This window comes from Marmota flaviventris, chromosome 2 (assembly GCF_047511675.1).
Source record: "Marmota flaviventris isolate mMarFla1 chromosome 2, mMarFla1.hap1, whole genome shotgun sequence".
NCBI classification, from domain to species: Eukaryota; Metazoa; Chordata; class Mammalia; order Rodentia; family Sciuridae; genus Marmota; species Marmota flaviventris.
Genome location: NC_092499.1, coordinates 42,267,584 through 42,282,902, shown reverse-complemented (window position 1 = coordinate 42,282,902; position 15,319 = coordinate 42,267,584).

Below are 15,319 nucleotides of genomic sequence, written 5' to 3'. Positions count from 1 at the left end.
CTGACAGACGTAAGCATTAGCCTGTAGTGCTCCTTACAGTCTGAAGTACAAATTATTATCATTTAAATAAAGTGGAAATGGTGACAAATTCTGAACAATTTTATTATAAGATATATTGTATTTGAAAATTTTCTCTGAAGTATTTTAGACCAATCATGTTGGAAACTTATGTTAATATGAGTGCCTGATTTTTTTAAAGTTACATTTCATGCTCTTAAAGCCCACCCAGAATTTGTCTCTAGTCATTTTACACCACCTCAAATGACACTCTCATATTTACAGCCCCCAAAGTACCACAGGAATTAACTAAATATGTCACATTCACAAAAATTGCTGTAGAAATGAACAAAGGATAGTTTGTGTCTTTCCACTTAACATGTTTATTTTGTTTATATGCCATTAAATTTATCTTGCATTTTTCTCACCACAGTAAGTAAAATATGCTTTCTGTGTTTAATGTCTACCTTTCAAAGTAGAGTTTGGAAGTAAACAGTGTCCATTTACTAATTAATGTCTCCATTTGTTGTCTCCAAATAAGAGAGAAAGATTTTTTAATACCCTTCCCCAACCTAAATGCCCTTTTAAAATTCAGAGATTTAAAAAACAATCTCTAATAACAGCTGTTAAACACAAAAATCTATGAGATTAAATTTGTTATAAGTACATACTGGAAAAAAAAAAATCTCTTCTTTTGCAAGAGTGAGTTAGAAGCCCAGAAGAGTGTAGTCAAGCTTAGCCAACAAACTCGTAATTCTACTTTACTCTCTCAGTCTGATATTCTAGCCATTATTTTTGTTGTTTTTCAAAAAAATCTAACTACCCTTGCACTTATGTCATAAAAATTCTGCCTTTTTTCCCTTTTTTAATATTTGTATTCAAGACAAACAACAGGAGGTTGAAATCAGGCCATTTAAAAGAAACATCTGCTGACATTTATTCATATGCTACATGTTCCACTTTCATCATTGAATGTAATGATAAACACACATTCCAGTCAATAATGGCAATTCCCAGCCAAGCTTTACAAATGGTCTCTTTAACACCTAAATTGACAGCTCGGGAGATTTTGAGATAGAAGCTAAATATGGTACATTTGGACACTGTTTGCCTAAGTCTAGGATGTCTTGGAGACTTTAATAAGCAGACATACATTATCAAATAGAAGAAAGTCTTGACTGTGCAGGTATTGGAGCAGTGAAGTTTGACACTCGTTGAGCAGATTAAATGCAGAAAAAAAAAAAAAAGAAAAATCCTTAAAAACAAATGGCCTCTTCTAAGAGTATAGTAAAATAAAGATCTGGCCCACAGTATGTGTAGAATAGTTTCATTTAAGAGTAAAAACTAATTGCAAATTGTTTAAATTATAGAATTTAACTCTGGCATGCTAAAAAGTTGAATATTTATTTTGCTTCCCAAGTTAATTAAAATAAACCCTTCTCCGAGTTTAAATTATTGTTAGAACATTTTGATAAAATATTAAATGTGTTTCACTTATTGCTTGTAATGAGTAATTATGCCAACTTTTAATGTGCTAAGGATTTCTTTCAAGAATATGCCATAAGTTTTGATTCAGATTCCTAATTTTTCCTTAGAAAGTGGTATATCAGATAAGTCAACTAACAACACTCAAGGTAGCCATTAAAGATCTCATGAAGGATTGAAATTAGCTTTGCTCTTTCCTGTGAGGACATGTAAACACATACTCCTCAGAGACATTAAGGATCCCATTTTATGTGTATCTTTTATGCATATTCCTTTACATTTTGGTTCAGATTGATTAACCTTATAACTGAATCATACACTGTGTTCCAGCCAAGCAGAAAAATCACTGCTTTGCCCCAGCTTCGTCCTGGGTGAAGAGTTTTTCTTTTCAAAACTCTGCCGTTACTGTGTTTTAAAACAGGTCACTTGCTACTTGACTGAAAAGAATCTAGACGTTTGACAAACTATCCTTGCAACATAATGAGAGGTTTGCAAAGTTACCTCATATAATGTCATCTAGAGAACAAGTCACACCAATCTGTAGTGCTCCGATTAATGGTATTTTTCTCTGAAATCAGCTCAGTTGAAGAGACAGCTTGAAATTGTTTTTTTGTTTTTTGATTTTGTTTCTCGGTGCAGGACAAATGGGGCTAAATTTGGAATGTCAGATTACGATGTTTTCATCTGCTCCCAAGGCATGTTGAGAAAAGTAGCCCGACAAACCTTAACACCTTATTACCATTCTATGTGGGAAAATAAAAAATTCAGAATCTGAATTTACAGTACTTCATAGTGTGCGCCACAGCGATATAAAACATTTCTTGATTGTGGTGGGTGGAGGACAAGTTGTGAGGACTTCCCAGGGAGGATGATAGAGGTCTGGATCGAAACCACAGTTTCCAGGGTCAGCATTTAGAGTAGTAACAAGTATATTATTAAAAAAACTTTAATAACTCAATTTTTTTTTTAATAATGTCACCTCTCCCATGAATCTATGGAAACTAGTTCAATGAAATCTTCGTCCAACCACCCACCTTCTGTGCAGTAAAATTATGGTGGATAAACCAATTCGTTAAAGCTTTTGGGGAGAATTTAGAGGAATGAGTTGATTTCTACTAATACTCTGTCCTAAAATCTTTTCAAGTGTGGATGCTTGGCAGGAGTATAACCCAGACCTGCAGCAACTACACTTTGAACAGAGTGTACTTAATGGCAAAAGGGAGAGAAAGTAGTATGCACTCTCTCCCAGGCCCCCAAAGCCAGAGCGGAGTGAAGATGGGACGCCAAATAAATCTGCCAGTGATTACGCTAAAGGAAATTATGATCTTGTTATAGAAACCATTAAAGGAAAACCAGAGTTGGTATGTAAATATTGTTGCATCATTATACCACTGAAAAAAACAACCTAGTGCAACATTAGTATGTTATGCAATTAACAAAATGAAAAATGAGCTGCTTGAATTTAAAGCTTTTAATGTTTTTCAAACAGATAATAAGCATTTTCAACACCAATGTAAAACGTAATAGAAAAGGTCTCCCTCAAAGAATGACATATTTCATCAATACTTACTATGCATTAAGGAGCTAATAGGCATTTGCCTAGCTCTATTATTGTTGTTTTCTAACTCATCAAACAGCAATCACATATAAACTAAAGCAAGAGGAAGATAAAAGGCTTGCTAGAAGATCAGAACATTTGATATGTGTAATGTTTTAAGAGATGATTGGCCTATATGTGCTATTCTAATTTTGAGAAAAACGGCTTGGGTAGCCAACTTTCTTTAGGCCAAAGCCCATTATTAAGTGCTGTGTAAAATATTTTAAATCCAGAATTACTTAAAAGATATTAATATAATTGTTCAAAACCATAGAATTATAAAATATAATTAAGAATTAATATATTATTCAATATCCTTATTTTTCCTGAAGCACCAGCAATTCTTTTATATATCCAATTATCCCAATAGAACCTAAAACATACTTCAGCAGAATTACTTCAGTGGAAAATGGGAAAATAAAAACTTTTAAAAAATATGCCATAACAGATTGTAATACATTATATGCTGAGCAAGTAATATAATATAAATATGTAAATTTTAACTATCTATTCATATTACTTCGCTGCTGAACAACAAAACCCCACAACTACTTACTGATTAGAAGTCAAATAATTGCTCAATCATAAACAATTTTATAAAAATGAACTTACATTACCAACAATGAAGCTATTTACTTTGTAGATGATGATGACTTTTCAGTATCAAATTCAGAACAGTAAGGAAAAATTTCATAGGGGGACAATGCAACTTTCATAAATTATATTCTAAATGAATATAATTTACTGTAGGCACTAGAAAGTTAATATGTTCTCTAAAGATTTCTTTAATTTAGTTGTTGCTAATTTATTCACACTAATACAGAAAAAAATACTGCAAAATTTTTCATAACAAAAAAACTGTGCATATCTCTGTGTTTTAGCTGGCATGTGGTTCTACACAGATGGTTTGGGGCTTTCTTTGCTGCAAAACAGATGGGCTTGCACTGTCCCTTACCAATCAAAAGAGAACTCGAAAAATATAGGAATATCTTTACCTACATTGCGTCCTTTAATTCAAGAAATTAAAATGCTTAAAAGTATAAATAACTGCCTATGGAAAATAATTTCTGAAATGGATGTCATATGTTGAAATTATACAGTAACCTAGTTCATGTTTAATGCAAAAAATATAAAAAGTTTGGCTTGTGCATGATACTGTTTGTAACATACAACTATTAACTTAAGAAATTTACAACTATGGAATGACTGCTATCATGTGTTCACCTTGCCTAAAAAACACTGCTGTTTTAAAACTTCAAGTGTAGTTAAGCATATTTCAATTCAAAGTGATCATTCTAGGCAGCATCATCCACTGAACCAAGTTAGCAAACACATATAAGTTTAGTATGCTCATAGCTGACATACTTTTGCAACCAAAATAAAAGCTAAAACAAAGCTCAGTTATCCTGAATGCTGTATTACTTTAATTATTCACAATAGAAATTGGTCTTTCATATACTGAATTGGAATTGTGGCCTACCTTCAAAGGTTTTTGTGGAAATGTGGAAGCATGCTACTTGGGACTATTAAAAGCACCCTCTTTGTTTTGTATATTTTACTAAATTTTACAAAGTAACGTGGCAGCACACTCTCAGAGCATCACCATGTGAGAGACAGACATCGTGGGCTCATGAGCTTGGAATAGTGTTGCTTATAGGAAGAACTCCTGCTGCTCTTATCTTCAATACACAAATAGAATTGTTAACCTATGATGCTGCAACCATTGTTTGATATTTTGTAAACAGATGTTCTAATGATGAATTGCTTCTCTAAGCATAGTCAGAGCTTTGGTCAGCTTCTAAAGGTTGGTATTTCTCTAAGGTGTGGTCCATAAAGACCAGTTTGGCTGTTTGGTCTGCCTTTATTCACCCAGAATAAGTGGTTATCAGAGCATAATGCACCCTGTATTTTATTCATCTCCCAAACAAAGCATTTATATAAAATACATCATTTCCAGGAAAGGAAGTTATGGGTTTCTAATGTTTAACTACAAAAAAGTCCCTCTAACTATTAGTATACATATCGAATCTATATATACTCGTATTCATACATACATAGATTTACATATATTCCCAACTATACATGTATAAATGTATATAACTATATTGTAACTCTCTATATCTATAGGATATATCTATACATAAGATATATCTATCTATCTATCTATCTATCTATCTATCTATCTATCTATCTATCTATATATGTGTGTGTGTGTGTGTGTGTGTATAAGGTATATATACATGCATATCTTCATTTCTTGCAAGTATTTTACCAAGGAACAGAGTATGATTCATTTTCCACATATAAGCAGTGTATCTTAAATTGGTTTCTTTTCTTCAATGTTCCAATTCTGAAAAGCAACTGAGTACTTTTTCTTTTGTCTGTGTAATGCAAAATAACAGCTTTGCTTGTATTTTTTCAATTACACGAAAACCAATGTCTCTCGTAGATCTATGATGAAAGGTTTTGCCAGGCTAGTAAATGTAAATAAAACTGTAAAATAAATATATTTAAGAAAAGAAACTGCTCTCAAACACTCCTAAATACTTTGGCAGCATTTACATAAACAAACAATTGATATGAAAATTGCAAATAATTTTTTGTCCATTTTTAAAACTAGTTTCTAAAGATGTCTTCTAGCCTAAACCTAGATCAAATTACTGTGGTTAAATAAAATAAAACCACACTCAAAAAAGTCTAAGTTTTAGTTTTTTAATAATTCTGTACTCTATTTTCTTGATATTAGTACAGATTGCTGACATAGTGTTCCAGTGCAATATGAGTTATGAAGTTTTCTAGCTTTACATACAGTAAATAAATATTAGTTACACTAGAGAATCAAGGAACATGAAAAGAAAATTTAAGCTTTGCGGAATTTTTAAGAAAACTATCTGAATTGTTGGCAATATTCTGACTCTTCAGGGGGAAACAATACATTACAAAGTAAAAAGCCCAATTAGGCTGAGCATTTTCTGAATGATTCTAGATACTGATAGAGGATATTGCTGTATAATTGCTTGGCTTTGGAAAATTTAGATTGTGCCATCAGCAAAAACTTCCTCATACATGGCTCTTCTGTGTCCACCTACAAATAATTCTGAACATACATAAAACTCTGTAAATATTAGTGCTGATTCCTTGGAAAATTAGAATGTTTCAGAGCTTGTTTCTCAATTTTAAAAATATTTTGGTAATTGTTGAAGTATTACAATTCTCAGAAGCTTTAGTTTTCTTATTTGCCTTTTGTTTAATACTAGACTTTAAAATGATATTGTTTCTTAATATTCAATATACTAAGGAATAAAAATCAGCAACTCCTGCTCATTTTTCCTCATTTCATCTAGTAATATCTATGAAAAGTGTGGGACATGGCAGAAAAACATAAATGTTATTTGTCCTTGTAGCAGATTATTGTTTTCATTGTTTGTTGTCCATGCCTGTGATAAAATTATAGTATGCCTCACTGACAGCAGATTTGGTCACAGGACTTTCTTATCCAATGGTCTATGAGCCAGAGTGATTTACATCACATCAAAGCGAAGCTTTAAGAGCGACTGCATGACTTTCCCATTACTCTTTTCACATCGTTGTAGGCAAAGATAGCTCTGCCTGTATGAACCCTGGAATGAAGAGACAGAGGGAGTACAGCCACAGTGGCCCCCAGTTGACTTGTCACATAGGGAAGAAGTGAACCTTTGTTTAGCAGGCCCCTGACATTTAGGGGTTGTTTACTTAGCAAAACCTAGAATAAGCTGGCCAATGAGGAAATAAGAATGTCCTAAAGATATTTGATCATTTTGATTTTTGTTTAATATGGAAGAAACTCTGCCTGTGATGTGGAGAACAGATGGGCATGGAGAAGGCTGAAACTGGTAATATTAGTTACAGGAAGGACAATAAGCCTCCATCCCTCCTTCCAAGTTACTGACAATTTAATGGGAGAGAGAAATACATAAATACTCATAAGCTAATGCAGAACTCCTTAATTAGAGGGAGTTGGAGGGTACTGTATGTCTTTGTGCAGAAGATGGTCTAAAGAGGAAATTACATGGGAATCTCATATTGACTGAAAAGTGAACAAGAAAAGGAAGATCATGAATTTTTTTCTGACAGAAAGATGATCAAAAGTTGACTGAATTCTTTTTTTCTTTATGATTTAAAACATATAGTTTTATTTAGTGTTTTCTGAATCTTATGTATTATTCCTCACAATCTTGAACTTATTATTTTAATTAATATTAATTCATTTATTTATTTGAAAATGTTTGTTTCCAATATAATTTAGAAACTGTTAATCAAGGTCCTTTCCACCTGAACTCTGTTACAAAACCAAAACAAAACTTGGAAAAGTATGACTCAATGATAACTGTTAACATACTGGTCATCTTTTGAATATATACCTTTTATATAATATGTTCATATTATACAAAACAGATCACACAGTAAAACTGTCTTATAACTTGATCTAATCTATAATAAACAATCTTTATAACATTAAATGGTAGTTACTTGCTGTATATAATTCCATTTATAGACAATGCAATAAATACATTTAACCCATTTTCTTTGTTGGACTTTTAGGTTATTTTCATTTTTCCTACTCTAAGTAATGCAATAGATATCAATTTTCATAGATAAATCTTTGAAAACATTTGTGGGGTTTTAAATATATCATTAAGTAGCAGGGTATGACAATAACTATTTTCTTTAATCAATATTTCTTTACAAATAAGTCTCCTTTCCAAATCATAAATTCTTGAGCTATGAATGTGGACTTCCTATAGTAGTGGAGCATATTATGTTAGTTCAGCAGGTTTTCTTCCTTCACTCTTGAAAGCTGCTCTATTGTCTTGTGTATCTTTCCCTAGTAATCTCAGAGCTGATGTTGTCTAAGAGTTGCTGATTTTGTATCATTTGTATCCTGTCACTTTATGCACAGATATGCATATCTTGGTAGTTCTGGGCCAGACAGCTCAATAATTTCCCCACTATTCTGAGATAATTATTTATTTCCACCCAGTTGGACTCAGTAGTAGCCAAGCTATCTCCAGGTGGAAGTTTAAAGGCTGGTATGCTTGTTGAGCCTTCCCCCCCACCTTTTGTCACAAGGCCAGGTCTGGATAGTGGCTGCCCTGTCAGTCTAGCTTTTGTAATGCACATTTGCAATAGAGCTTCAGCTACAGTGGACAGCAAGTAGGAGTGAGAAATAACCTCTGTCATTATAAAGCACTGAAATTTTGGATTCATTTGTTATAACATATCACATATCTGCTCCTACCTAATGCATATAGAAAATAGCTATGTATTCATGGAGAAAATAATTCCATGAGAGATGGTCCAGACTATTGGATGATGGATGCTATCTCCCTAGGCTGACAACCTGTGTTGGTTGCTTCCTAACAGGTGATCTTGAGGACATTGTGTAACTTTTGCAAGTTTTCTTATGGTCATGGGAGAATTCAGAGAAAAGTGCCTTCACATAATTGTTATAAAGATTGAATGAAACATTAGTGTCTGATATCTGCTAATATGTGGAAAAATTTCAATATATACCAGCTAGTATTTTTTAAAGTAGTATTAGAACTAGTCATTTTAAACAGAGAACATAACAATAAAAACTTGGGTTTTAGAAAAAGACATCCGACCTCAAAACTCAATTCTGCCATTTACTGTCTATGTGAATTTGGATACATTACTTGAATTCTCTAAGCCTCTGTTTATTCAGTCACAAAATGAAGATACTCATTGTATCACTGGGGTACTGAAATAAGTTTGTGTATGTAAGGAGCATAATGCATGACTCTTTGGAGAAACCCAATAAGGCAGCTGTTACAAGGATTAGAAATCAATAGTGCCCACTACTGAAGATGCTCTGAATGATGGAAAGAGATTGTGGCTACAATTGATCTTTTACTCTGGATGATAGATTCTCACTCTGTTGCTTTTGAATCTGCTGCTGCACTCTTAAATCAACTTGATTCCCTGACTGAAATTTTTATTTAAATTTCATGTAGCAATGGCTGCAAGAACTATCATTGTTCTAACCAGAAATCTCCTCGAAAATGAAGCCATGTTAAACTCCATAAAAATATGAATTACACATAATTCATCCATCTGACCTAGTAAAAGAGAATTTCAGACAGAGATTGAGAGAAAAACATTAGAGAAAAAGGGGACCTCCTTGGATCAGAGTCTTGATTTCCCATAAATAGGCCCTGTGAACTTGGGCAAAGGCTTCTGGGTACACATTTCCTCATCTTTACTTTTTATGGCTCATGGCCAATGACTGAAGCAGGTGACACTGCAAGTTTGTTTGTCAAAGGCCTGAAGTGTTAAACAGGTATCTTATCCTAGCACATTAGTAGTTTTTTTTTTTCTTTTCAAATGCAGAACGAGGTGGAAACTATCAAGAATAAGTCATTTTTGAAAGTGACAATACACTAGAACCTTGCCTCTTAAAGCTCCTCAAGTCTTTAAATCCCTTAAGTAAATACAGAACAAAGTAAACAGCATCATCAACAATGACAACCAAAAAAATCCCACCTACCCAGCCCCATGCCCAAGTTCTCCTAATCATAGCAACTGCTATACTGTGGGCATGGAAGTAGGAAAAAGCAATTACTTTTCAAAAACTATATTAATATATTTAAAATTTCCTTTCTCATTTTCATAACATCTAATATTCATTCATTTCCCCGTTTCCTTTCTGTTGTCCTAATTTGTGTTGAAGTTTTCAAATTACTTATAGAAAGTCATTTTTTGCAGAAATAAAGTCCAAATTAAATACAAAATATTCAAGATGTTATTTTAAAAAAATTTAAAAATGTATGCAAAAGTGGCAGATATTTATAAAAATGTAATAAATCAATAGAAGCTAAATTTCTTTTTTACAGTACCATTAAATCTCAACAACATGATCTCAGACATCAGAATGAAAGAGAAAAATATGTAGTAAAATACCTGAGTGTTTACAAACATACGGATATTTGTTTTCCTTTTGTATAAATAATGCACACTTAATTTTTTTCCATGTCAATTATTATAATTTTAACATGAGAATGTCCCTCAAAAACTCATATGTGAGACAAAGCAAGAAAGCTCAGATGTAAGAGGGGCTTTGAGAACCTTAACCTAACCTTAAGTGCATTTAAACTACTTAAATGGATTAACTGGGTGGTAACTATAGGCAGATAGGGTTTGGCTGGAGTAGTGGGTCAATGGGGTCTTGCCTTTGGGATTTATATTTTGTCAGTGGTGAGGGGAATTTATATCTCTCTGCTTCCTGCTGTCCTGTCTGAGCCAATTTTCTCCACCACACTCTGCCATGATGTTCTGCCTCCCCTCCTACTCTGAGGAATGGAGTAGGCCATCTGTGGACTGAGACTTCTGAAAGTGTGAGCCACCAAATAGAACTTTTCTTCTTTTAAATGGTTCTTGTCAGGTCTTTTGGTCACAGCAGTGAAAAGCCGACTAAAACATCAATAATATCTGTAAAGCATCACTACTTTTTTTTTTTTCTGTTTTTGAACCCTAAAATATTCAGGAGCCATTGAACAAGAGGAAATCTGCAAAAAAGGTAAGTTTATTGACCTGCCAATAAAGAAACAAATGACTCAAAATTTTCCATGCAAAAAAGGGTATTACATCAGAATGTCTTCAGGTTGTGGACCAGCACGATTGTATCTATCAGAAGCAGAGCAGCAAATATTTACTTTCCTAAAGTACCGGCAGGTGAAAGGTAAAACAGGCAAAGCACAAACTTTAAGCGATATATCAGGAGCAAGAGCAATGAAATAATGAGCAATGCAATGAAAGTCACAAAGCATTGGGATACATATGGGGACTTGCTAAGAATACCTTGTAGAGGGAGTCTAGGTAGGGGGTGTTAATGAGCCTGGTATACAATTAACTCAGAAAAGTGGTGGTGGGAGGTTTCAAGGATTGTGGAGGGCTTTGAACATCAAGTCAAAGAGTCTGGATTCTGTTCTGGAGACAGTGGGAAACCAGAGACAGTTTGTGAAATGGGATGACAAGCAGGGGCTGTGCCATGGGAAGATTGATAACCTGGCGGCAATGTGCAGAAGCAAAGTGTATGCAGAAGCTTTCCTGGTTTTGGGATGACAAGGAGCCATCAGGATACAAAGGGATTTTTTTGTTGTTTTGTTAGTAGAATTCTGATATTCTCAAATTTTTCTCTTAAGCTTTAAAATCTGTACAAATGGCAAAAACACCATGTTCACACATAAAGGTTTTTTTTTTTTTTTTTTGCAGTTTATAACAAAAATTGGGTGTCCCATTGTAAATCTATTTTTTTTATAAAGATTTTCCCTGTAGTCAATAACACTCAGTAAAAACATGAATTGTACTATGATGTAAAGGTCCAAAGCAAGAAACTACTGTATATATTGGAAAGCCTTACCCAGCCTCTGCCTTCTCCTATTAAAACAAAATTCAGTGAAAATACAGTATTATATAATCCTATAGTAGCTTTCCTAATAATTAGGAAAGGTCTATAACATCCAAATTACATAACTAGAGAAGCAATACACTATTACAGACTATTATTTTCTTCCTGAAGAAAACGTCTTGCTATTTCATACTCAATAATGTCTGCTCATGTCTTCTTATGGTGTACAGCATTATTAACTGGAAAATGTAAGCGTAACACAAATGAAACACTGACATATTTTCCATAACTGCCCTGGACATAATTTTGACACTTTTAAATTTAACAAATGTTGGCTGAGTTCAGTAGATATATAACATAATTTTCACCCCTTTTTGAATATCATCAAAAAAGACAGAAACCTTCTGAATCTTTAAGCAGATAACTACAATTGCTATAATCTATTTATACCATCTCTTAAAACATATTTAAATTATAAATGCCATAGAGAGATTTCAAAGATACAAAATTCCAAATACAATTAAGGCAAGTGTCATTTTTTTCCTACTTGTAACTCGCCTACCTTTCACAAAACCCCACAAAGAAACATTTTGTCAACTAATAATATAATAAATTTGACTTGTGATTTGAAGTGTTAAAACAAAGGATTTTTTTCAATACAAGTAATACAAGAGGGTTTTCGGCTGCACTGTTTCAGAACTCTTTCTCAGTAAAAGAAATCTTATCTAATCCTGTTTCATCCTTTAAAACTGCCTACACACTAATCTCAAGGGACAAATTTAATACTTTGCAACAAAAAGAATATATCCCTTTTCAGTTTGAATAGAGGAATTGTTAGGACACCAGTGAGGTATGAATAACATTATAATACTGCCATTTACTTAGCAAAAGAAAAAGAAAGTCTCTTGTTGCAACCCCAAAAGAAGGCCTCCTTCTTTGGGTTAAATTTTTTGACCCCTGGTAGATCCCCAGACACCTATGTTACTGCGCTATTTGGGTCTTCCACCTCTTGTGAAGTAAACACTGGAAAAATCTAAGTAAACAGTTTGTTTTAGTTGAAGATAGAAAGACTCCATTTAATTGAGGTTTGATGATAGATGTGCTCCAAATGGTGCAAACAACTTTGACATGGTAAAATAATATTGTCTTATGGCATGTGTAACACTACATAAAGAATCTTAGCTTAGCACTTTCTGAGTTTACTACATTTAAGTGAGAAAATGACAAAAGAAAGCCAAACTGTCAGAAACAGAAAAACCTTTAACAATCCTAAAATGCAGACTGCAATTCTCTTCTTTATTCATTTGATTTGGGGGAATAATCTTTGCAACAGAAGGAAGGAATGAGAAAGCAGCCGAACTTTGTCCTTATGAAACTTTACTTTTCTGTGGTCCATTGCAGTTAGATTCAAATGACACCACAACTAACAAATGAGCATTGATGTTACAATGGGGTTGTAGGCAAGTAGTTGAGGCAAATCAACACTTTCAAGGAAAGTAACTAAAACACGCCCTTTACTTCTGTTCATCTTACTACTATCATTTATGGATTATAGAACATAAAAGTACATTGTCTTTAAAATCATGTATAGAATTAATAACTTCAAAATATTATATCATTCATTTCTCCATAAAATATACTACCCATTCAAAGTGTTTATGAGAAAACAGCTAATTTTTGAAATGGCAAAATACAAGTGTCATCAATAAAATCGAAGAACATTTGAATTCCCTTACTTTTTTTTTTATATTTATTGGTGTTCAAAACATTACAAAGCTCTTGACATATCATATTTCATACATTTGATTCAAGTGGGTTATGAACTCCCATTTTTACCCCATATACAGATTGCAGAATCACATCGGTTACACATCCACGTTTTTACATATTGCCATACTAGTGACTGTTGTATTCTGCTATCTTTCCTATCCTCTACTATCCCCGCTCCCCTCCCCTCCCATATTCTATCTCTACCCCTTCTACTGTAATTCATTTCTCTCCCTTGATATTTTTTCCCCTTTCCCCTCACATCCTCTTATATGTAATTTTGTATAACAATGAGGGTCACCTTCCATTTCTATGCATGAATTCCCTTACCTTTGCATATAGGTAATCCTTGTGTCAGCTTTTGGTAAATATTTTGTATAGTCTTAGTAAGCATCAATTATTTATATATATCTGTGTGTGCATATAAATATATGTGTATATAAATATACATATATGCACACACATATATATGCATATATATATGCATGTGTACATAGCAAAATATGTATTCATCGTGTACTTTTAAAAAACAATTTTAACCTAAAACATCACGTGATTTGATTTTAGTTATATAATATTAACTAATCTCATTTATACTATTTTCATGTATGTAAACCTTGTTCTTTTTATGTGTGTTTAGTACTGGGAATGGAACCCACAGGCATTCTACTGCTGAACAACATCCCCATCCCCATTTTTAAATTATATTTTGAGACAGGGTCTCACTAATATGCGTATGTTTTCCAAAGACAAATTTAATATAAAAGTCACTGAATTTGATTTTAATTGTGTAATATTGGCTAATCTCATTCATACAGTTTTAATATATATATATAATACCTGAGTTTTTTTATGTTTTTGCTTTTGTGGTACCTGGGTATAAAATTCAGGGGCATTCTACCACTGAGCTATATCTCCATTTTTAAAATTTTGTTTTAAAACAAGGTCTCACTATATTACAGAGGCTGACCTCGGACTTGAAATCCACCTTCCTCATCCTCCTGAATATGGGACTACAGGTATGCATGGCTGCTCCTGGCTTTGATATCTGCAATAGTTTGGATTTGTGTTTGACCGCAATGAACTTTATCAAATATAGAATAACAGTGCCCTTTGAAAACACACAAAATCTTACACAACTTCAGTCAGGAAGTGTTGTGGCAATAGTAGAAAAAGAGTTTTGGTTTTTTTTTTTTTAATCACTATAGAATATTCCTCTGTAATTTCCTGGGTATTTTCAAGTTTTACTATCAGAAGCTTCATAAATCTCCAATTAGAAAAGAAGTCACTGATTCAATATTTGTAATGAAAGTCATAAACGTTGGATATGCTGTTTCTCACTGGGAATTTTTTTTTATTTCCAGCTTCTCCCTCACAACAGATTCTTGGCTTTATGGATCTAAATATTCTCATCACTTCTCTTTTAAAATTCAAAAACGTGTGAACAAACACCTCAAAAAATATATGGACAACAAATAAATCCATGAAATAATACTTAAAATTGATTAGTCACCAGGAAAGTACAAACTAAAATGTTAGAGCTCTAGAGTTACAATTCAAAAAGACTAAAAGCATCAACTACTAGAAAGGATATGAAGTAACTGGAATATTGATAAAGTATTGGTGGAAAATCAAAATGATGCAATCACTTTGAAACACAGTTTGGGATTTTTTTTAGAACATCAGATATACTCTTAACTTATGATCCAGTAATCCTAGAAAAAAGGAAAATGTCTATCCACAGAAAGACTTGTTCAAGAATGATTACACACATATTCATCTAGGTAAACAATGTAGGACATACTTAGACAATGAAATTCAGACAGTCCTCAAATTAATGATGGTTCAACTTAATTTTTTGACTCTATGATGGTGTGATAGTGATACTCTTTCAGGAGAAACCAGACATTGAACTTTGAGTGCTGAACATTTCCCAGGCTGGCAGTCTCCCTTAGGATCCTCTGCCAAAGCTGGGCAGTGACATTGAGTGGCAGCTCCAAGGCCGCCACTTGATCATGAAGGGAAACAACCCACACTCGACAGGGTACTGTATTGCTGAGATATAA